Source organism: Synchiropus splendidus, chromosome 14, assembly GCF_027744825.2.
Source record: "Synchiropus splendidus isolate RoL2022-P1 chromosome 14, RoL_Sspl_1.0, whole genome shotgun sequence".
Taxonomy (NCBI): domain Eukaryota; kingdom Metazoa; phylum Chordata; class Actinopteri; order Syngnathiformes; family Callionymidae; genus Synchiropus; species Synchiropus splendidus.
In genome coordinates, this window is record NC_071347.1 from 19,920,721 (window position 1) to 19,929,738 (window position 9,018).

Consider the following 9,018-nt stretch of genomic DNA (forward strand, 5'->3'; position numbering starts at 1 on the left):
AACGACCAGCGTTTGGCTCTGACACACTCATAACTGAGGGCCAAGGTCATGAATCAATGCAAACGTGAAAGAATCTAGGAAGGGGTCTGCTCAGAAAATGGAAAGAAGCTGTTGCCGTATTGGGGTAATGCAACTCTCTTCCTCAAGACGGAACGAAAATGAGAACCCAAATGGGGCATTAGACGGGCGAAGGCCTGACCAGCAAATGATCTGCTTCTCAAAACACATGTGGAATATACGTTCTAGCAAGCAACTCAAGTCCAATGAAATGTTGCTTTAATGTTTTCTGCTTTACAGTGAATCCTCTTCGATTGTTTGGCTCTCGTGTGAAACCATACAATCACTCTGCAGCCCTCTGGTTTGACATAGAACAGTGAGATTGACATTGACATGTTAATGCTGCTACATGGAGGCACCCTGGCTCCTTAAATGAGATACACACAGAGGGATTGTGAAGCTACCTATAGCGATCAAGCAGTTCAGATTATAGCTGGGCAGTTTCTTCTGTGAAATCCTATCTGTGTACAAATTCACTGCATCTGGGAAGAAGTTACCGTTCGAGTCATCACATGAGTGAATGAGTTGCTTCACATCTGGCCGACACGTGCGCGTCTTCCACAGGTTTTAACATGGCCACATTGATTTACTGTATTTTCCGGACTGTAGAGTGCACCGGAATATTAGCCACACCACGAAATTTAAGAAGGCTGTCAATAAGCCGCGGGTGCACTGGTGCTGTCTGCGCCGCATGAGGAAAAAAAATGCATGAGGATCACTTCTAGTGATCATGTAGTTCTAGTTTTGAAAATAGGGTCCAGCATTGAGAATGGCTCATGAAACAAACTGGTTCAAAATGCGCTGTTTTCACCCTCCTGTAGATCGGCCCTGTTGGCAGAGCTGCGGACACGCAGGCAAAAACAGCACCATTTGAGCGCTTTCAAGGTAATAAAACGGCCGTGATGTCATCGGTTTGGTGTGGGGATGAGGCTCAACATTGCTGCCAGCATGACGCTCTTTAGACCGTACAAACGAAGGATGCTCCGAGAGACAGGGAGAGCACTCAGCGGATTCAGCTGTCTTCAACCTCTTTTATGAAAGTTCCCACTCTGGACATTTGCAAAAGTTTCAGATTCAGGTGGCCAAAGAACGCTGCATCTGACACACACGAAACAGCAGCAGATTTGCTCGATTCCGTCTTAAAACAACGCCTGAGAAAGGCTGGTCACCTGGCACGATGAAATTAATGATTATTTCTTGGGCAATATGCTTAATGTTGAGTTGTGAATGGCATGCTCAGACCGGCGAGTGTCTGCGAGTGACCACTGTAGTGTCATATTCATGAGCACGGAAAACTCTCCGTGCTCCGTCACCTGCTGCTGTTGTAAATATCGTATTTAATTTGTGACGTTGACGTCTTTTACCTTGCATGTACTGCAGGATGCTAACTTTTTATGACAGACTGAAAAAGGCGTCAGCAGTAGACATGCTTTTGCAAAGTGAGCAGTGAGTTGGCAAAATCCATATATTAGTCGCATTGTTGTATAAGCTCCAGGATTCAGACCGCGAGAAAAAAGTAGGAGCTTATAAGTCTGGAAAATATGATTAAATAAAAAAACTGGCTTTCCATCCTCGCTTCAAACAGTCCGTCAAAACCTGGCCCAACATTGCTGATGAAATAAGGCGCAAAATCTATTTCAATATTCTTTAAAATTCCTTCTGTACAAGCCAAAGTATCGCTGCTGACCTTAAATGACGCTTATTTGTTCCTCAAAAAAGCCAAATTAAGGACGAGAGCTCGCGGCCCCAGGCTGCTCCTAAGCGCTCGCCAGGGGTTCACACTTGAGTTGTGTTGCTTGTTGAAACTTGCACAGCATGATCTCTGAAATTTAGAGGAATTGTTTGAGCAGCACCGAAGACGTGGTCAAGAGGAATCCACGACAGATGGGAGGATACACAATTCTTAGTATTTTCCATGTGTTGTCACTGGCTGCCACTGGGAAAGCCCGGCTGTCTCTTAGATGGAAATCACTTCCTCTGATGGGGGCGTCACTGAGCGCTTCCAGCGATTCCCATTATATCTTCATGCATTATCCCAGCAGCTGGATTGGCTATAAAATAGGCTGAACACCCATCTTCAGTTGCTTAATCTATGGATTCTTGCCAAATTCTCACTGTCAGAACCAGACATTTTACACCATGAAATATGATTTTGGACAGCAGCTTTTTTATTTCCTCGTCAATCACCTGCTCCAGGGACAACCTTCCGCTGGTCAAGACTTCCACGGCTTCATGACTTCATCCCAGTGTTGAGGGTCACATCCGGCATGTGGGCAAGCCTTCTGCCATTTGTCCCTCAAGCAGCTGCTCCTTCCCCACGTCTCGATGGCCCATCTTGACCTTCTCCTCACGCAAATGCTGTCAACTTTAAATCCTTTCCACAGATATGAAATGCCTCCTTATAAAAGCCATGTTCACAGTCTTCTGCAGCTCCCCAGGGGACTGGCGTTGCCTTAATCCTCTTCATTCTCCAAATGCTTCTCCTCTGCAACGCCACCAGACAACAAAGACTTTCTTTCTCCGACACTTGATTCTGACAAATCGAAAGCATCAGACTCATCTTTATCAGCAACCATCAGCTTGGAGAAGTGAGTTAAGCACAACTTGCAGCACTTAAGGTCAAAAGCAGAACAAGTGCTCATCAGAACCAGACAGCTGTCCTCCGCCAGCACATGAATGATTCTCCGCTCTCAAACCTCTGTCTCACCTTCTGCAACTCATTCTGACTACTCACTGTTGTGCTTTACATTGGGGGTCTATAAGTTGGGTGCACCTTCTTCTCTTTGTTCGCTTGTCTCTGGGTCATTTTCCTCAATTTATCCTCCCTCTCAGTGTCGCTCTTTCAATGTTAAAAGGGCGTAGCAAGCAAGGCAGCAATTTTGTGAAGTTAATATAACTTTTTAATTGGGGTTGGGAACCTATGGCGAGGGAGCCAGATGTGGCGCTTTCGAAGAAGGACTCTGGGCTCTTTGAACGCTTCTCTGACTTCAAAATCGATTCGCTGCAGTTTCCCTGTCTCCCTTTCAATCTAGCCATCCCGTTCTGCTGTTTTAATAAAAGATGTAGCACGTGAGGTGCCATCACCGTCAGCAATAAGCTCAGTAACAGTGACTTCTCATGATGCTCTGTCACAGTTGTTGATCACCATATTATGGAATTGTGTGGGCAAACTTCATAATGCGCCTTGTCACTTCAGTCCAATAAAGTTTCAAGTGTTTTATTGACATTAAAGTGCTGAAGTGTGCTGTTATCGTCCATATATATTCTGACTTCTTCTTCCCACTGCTCTTCTCTTCCAGGAATGCTGTGCCAGCTCATCTGACCGGCTGTGGAGGCGGAGCCATGTTGCACTGTGATTGCTTGACTGGACTGCAAAGCATCATGGGAACTGTTTAGGTCACCGTAACTGAGTTTGCTATTGAGAGTGATGGGACCAGTGCTTCTCTACCACATGCAATTTTGTTGACGGCACAATTGGTTGGATGTGCTGCACTGTAGCCACGGAAGACACACAGTTTATCGTCCCCATTTCACCGAACCGTTCAGTATCACTAGATACCGATCTACTTGTGCGATCCACCTGCTACATGAGGGAATGTCTCTTTATCGCTCTAAAAAATATTGAGAACTCAACTGACAGTTTTATGAACTGTAGACTCTAGAAAGGCACTGGGACAGTGCAGACCTCCACTAAGCCTTTGTCATGCCTACTGATTTTAAAATATCACCGGGCATGAATTTTTCTCGATGTCACTCGTGTTAAATACATTTTGGCTGCAATCGAACAGCAGGTGGCAGTAGCACTGAGGAGCTATTGAGAAATCTTTAGAAAGTTTGTAAATTCAAACAAACACAGGGATCAGCTCCAACACTGAATCACATGTCACGTTACACAGAAACAGACAAATCTATCCAGTCGAAAAATAAAATGATAATTGAATGGCATTATAGAATTACCAGGATACAGTATCACCCCCAAGCTGAAATGTAGATGTCGTGGCGGCAGCTCTACAGAGTATCTGAGAGCATGACTCATCTCCTCGGCCTCAGGTTCAGGGCTCAGTGATATTGCCTTGACTGTCCCGAAAACTAGGGCCGGCACTTTCATGATCTGACTGGCGAGACTGCTTCAGAGAGTGCCAAACCTCTGGGCAACACTTGCCTTGAAATTCCTTTCACTACTCTCTTGTCCTCTCGATGGTTCTCGAGACGTGTCATAAATTTCATATTATTATCTCAGTACCTCCAACAACTTCTCGGCTTCAGATCTACCATCGCAAAATCTGACAGCTAATCTTTTCTTCTTTTACAACCGCATTCATTTCCCCAAGCGTATATTGAACTTTTGATGTTTGCTTCTCCAGATCCAGGTCAGGTAAAGTATGTCTGTACTTATTCTGTCACATGGGAATAGTGAAAAGTACTGAGAGCAGACACTCTTGGATGTTTGCCTTCTCCATCCTCTGACACACTACCTACTCTGGTCCTTCCAGAGGTCAGCAAGACTACTTCTATCTACTCTGACCTCCCAGTGTACCAAGTCAGATTCAAGCTTCCTAGTGTGCCAAGTCTGTTTCAGGTTTGCTGGTGTACCAAATCCATTACTGGCTTCCAAGACTGCTATCGACTTTCTGATCTCCTAATACACTGGCTACTTTGACTACCAAGTCTGTTTAAAACTTCCTAATGTACCAAGTGTATTATTAGCTTCCAAGTGTACCAAGTCAGTTTCTGATTTCCTAATATACTGACTCAAGTCCTTTTCAAGCCTCTTAATATACCAAAACTATGACATACTACCCGGTGTACCAAGTAAATTACCAACCTCCTATTGTATTGAGTCGATTACCAACCTCATGTTAGACCAAGTCAGTTACCAACCTCATGTTAGACCAAGTCAGTTACCAACCTCATGTTAGAACAAGTCAATTACCAACCTCATGTTAGAACAAGTCAATTACCAACCTCATGATAGACCAAGTCAGTTACCAACCTCATGTTAGACCAAGTCAGTTACCAACCTCATGTTAGAACAAGTCAGTTACCAACCTCATGTTAGAACAAGTCAATTGCCAACCTCATGTTAGACCAAGTCAGTTACCAACCTCATGGTAGACCAAGTCATGCTAGAACGATGTCAGGTTAGGAAAAGAAATGGCAATTTTGAAACATAAAATTGAACCTTTCCACTGAGCGATTCTTGTAATGTTTTCATTTCTAAATCCCACCCTCCACATTTATTCAAGGAGAGCAGCATGTTGGTTTTACATTAACACCTGGAGGCTCCCAGAGGTTCTGACAGGTGTGATGATTAAATACCTCTCGGGGTGACTGAAATGTCAAAATAGGACAGCAATAAAAGCACGGGGGGTGGGGCAGGAGGGCCATGTGGAATTTTCAATGGTTGATCTCCTACATGGACTCGTCCTGGATGTGTATGTGGGACAGCATGGTCTCATCATAATGGGGCTCTTGAAATTCTCTTGCCTTTCTGTCATTGCATCTTCTCTCCTAACATGACTGCCTGACAACCCGACTCCGGCATTGGGTTCCCTCTAGGCCCGGGATGTGTAAGTGCCAGATTTTGTGAGAACCTATTCAAGGCCAAGTTGGTCTTTCGGTGCGTTCTGTGCTCCGCCAAAGGCAGCCTTCAGGGTTGCATGTTGACTTGCTTGGCTTTCAACTGAAGCACGTGTCCTGCCTCTCACAGCGCCCCTGACGCCGTGAGCAGCACGTCACATAAAAGAAAGATGGATGTTGGGGTTAGGCATGCGATGGCTCCCCATTCAATCTCCATGTTACAATTTGTCATTTGCTTTTTAAATCCCCTAAAGAACTGTGTGTTTGAGTCAGTGACTTCTTGAATAGCAACTGACACCCCAGGTAATTCAGTCAATATTCTTTTAATTGATTTTAACCTAAAATACAAAGCAAAGCAGTCTCTTCACCCCCCATCACTTGAATGAGCAGAACTGTCAACTATTCTTCTTCTTCGTATTCTCTTCTTCTTTTTTCTCTTTGGGCTTCTCCCTTCAGAGGCAGCCACAGCGGATCATCTCCCTCCATCTCACCCTTTGCTTCCTCTTCTCTCAAACCTACAAACCTCATGTCCTCCTTCACCACCTCCATCAATCTCCTCTTTGACCTTCCTCTCCACCATCTACCTGGCAGTTCCAACCTCAACATCTTCATCTACCAATGTACTGGCTCTCTCTCTCTCTCCTCTGTACATGTCCAAACCATCTCCATCTAGCCTCTCTGACTTGGTCTCCTAAACACCTGAGCACATGTTCTGTCCCTCTGATATACTGCTTCCTGATCCTATCCTCTGATATACTGGTTCTGAATGTCTCCCTTAGCCTCCAAATATCCAGTTAAATGCAGGCCTTTCCTTTTTCTTTGTGTCAGGGGCCTCAAACTGATCCACTGAAGGACCACTGTGGGAGCAGGTTCTTATTCCCACAGAGCAAACAGCATCAGCCTGACAGTCACCTGAGGGGTGAAACTGGTTGCTCTGGAAGTGGTGGACTATACTCTCACACCTCCTCATCTTTTGGTTGACTACATCTATACAACCTCCTTAGTTTGGTTTGGTTCACCCACTCCACATCTCATTTGGTGCAAAGCCTTCCATGAGGCCTTGAATGTTTGACATCACAACTTCAGGAAATCCATCCAAGACTATTTTACTGTTGGTGCTTCATCTAAGTGGAGATGCAGCACAGAGTTGCTTCTTCACCTGTCTGACACCGTGTCTTCATACTGAGACAAGTCAGCTCTTGAGTTGTAAAAGGTTGAGGAGGCAGGGTCACAGGAGAGAATGCTCCCGTGAGAAGAAAGGTCAGAACCTTTAAAGCTAATTCTAAAATCATTTGATAAGACAAGCAGCATGATGACAAACGTGTTCTAAAAATGAAAATAAAAAAAAATATTTCTTTATATGATTTTTTTCTTTACTTTTTGTAAAGAACAGAATACTATGAAGGTACCATTGAGGGTGTTATCTGAGGGGTACATTTTGAGTTAACAAGCACCAAGTCATGAAACAGTGGAAAATAGTACGAAGAATGTCACAAAAGAAAGAAACACTGTTCCAGTAGGCTTCCTCAGTCGGGGTCCAGGCTGCCCTGGCGCCTACATGTGGCCCATTCACGAACAGAACTATCATCTTAAAATATGCTCAAGAAGCTTGTGGTCAGCATGTGATCCACCTCAAAGATTTACACGCGTAAAGAATTTAATCCGTAAAATAGCACATTAGTAGTGTGTTCATGTCGCAGCACGAAGCAAACTAACCGAGTGATTCAATTACACTTTTTATGAGATGTTCCGAGTCCACTGTTCCTGTGAGTGAGGGCAATTTCTGCGTCCTAAATCAGATTTTATGATAGAAACAGAAGCCTCCAGGCGGTGTCCGTGATTTAGGAGCTGTTCTAGGGAGGACTAGTTACCTGGGATCATCTTTCTGTTTTGTAAACATCCAGACTCGCATTCATCCATCAGACTCATATATCACCTGTGCGCTTTGAGACTGAGTGTGAAATAGCTGCAGACGTCGAGAAGAAAGTGTCACACCGAAGAGTTTGACACCTCCTAGCTGTTTGGTATCCATTCTAGTTTTGTCCAAACCTACAGAGCAGGTTAGGTGTCCTGAGGGCCCGACTCAGCCCGCGATGACTTTCCATTTGACCCCTCCCCAAATCATGCCCACTTTTTAAGTCAGTCAGGGAGGACCATAACCTGTAAAGGTGCTTTCAATCATCGCAACCTTTAAGGTAGTAAATAAATAAACAAAGAGTATCCAAAATGCACTGACACTGCGTCAGGTGAGCATATTATTTTTTACACTGTGGCCCTCCTTACAATGCATCTACAGTGACGTGGCTCATATTTTTGTGGTGTGAAACCGTTGGCAGTATTTCATTACTCAGATGGAGATAAGCACTTGGAGTAAAAACGTCAGGCTTTAACTTACAACCAGCCGCTGTCGAGATAAGACAGATGCCGGTGCAGATTGCGTTGCAGGACTGGAGGGATTGGCTTTTAATGAGCAAGACCGAAGTGTTTTGGGGTCACGGGCCAGAACAATTAGTCCGTTAATTAGTGGATAAGATGAACCCAAGATTTGTGTTGTCGGCCACATTAGCCAGTGTTTGGAGGAGCAGTGAAAAGCTGCGCCACAGCGCGAAGACGACTTCCTTCTGGGTCCTGCCCTGTGTTCATGATGCTACTGTGATATGCTGAAGCCTTTTCCCGAACCTTTCCCATTAAACGTTCCATCTGTGGTTTTAACTGGGCGCTCTCTGATGAAAATTTAAAGGTTAAAAACTCAATATGTTCAAGAGGAGGTCAGGCATTTATTCAGTTCTAAGCGGCCTTTTTTGTCACTTTTATTTGCAGTTTCGCCATGAAATAGTATTTAATTTTTATGGATCAAAGATGTTGAACGGAAAGACCCAACTCATACTTCAACTCTGTTGAATATACAGGACAGAATTGCAACTTCTTTTCGCTTTCCGCCCCCATCATTTGCTGCGTTGGTGGCCACTCGAACCCCGCCCTCCCGACCAATATTTCAAGCCGCCGGCAAGTGAAATGATTAATTCCTGCATTCCTCTCAGGAAGAATTTCCTTTGAGCTGGATCTCCATCCCAACAGAGATACAGATAGCCCGGAGCTCGGTGTGTGTGTGTGGGAAGGTTGCTCCGAGTGTGACGTCGACGGAGGCAGAGCAGGGCCGTGCGCACTTGTCGGCGTCTTGCAGACGCGCACACACGCTCGGAGCGCAGCGCAGCAGCGTGGATGGACGCCGACTCTAATGGACCTTCTTTCATAACCTTTGTGGTCTCTCATATTCTGGGATGATTGGACCCCCTGCTGCTCGTTCTAGGCTTTAACATCCACGTTTATCCAACTTGGATACGGTTTTACGCATCACCGGAGCCACGTGAGACGTTTAAG

At 45.0% G+C, this 9,018-nt stretch overlaps 1 protein-coding gene across 3 annotated transcripts in view; it reads left to right on the forward strand.

The window, feature by feature from the left end:
* il34 (interleukin 34) overlaps positions 1 to 9,018 on the forward strand; it is an 88,627-nt gene that overhangs the window by 33,893 nt on the left and 45,716 nt on the right. For 2 of the 3 annotated variants that reach the window (XM_053884579.1, XM_053884581.1), the window contains exon 2: positions 3,357 to 9,018. The gene's annotated coding sequence lies outside the window, so the exon portion shown is untranslated. The remainder of the gene's footprint in view (positions 1 to 3,356) is intronic. The other variant, XM_053884580.1, reaches the window with a different exon arrangement.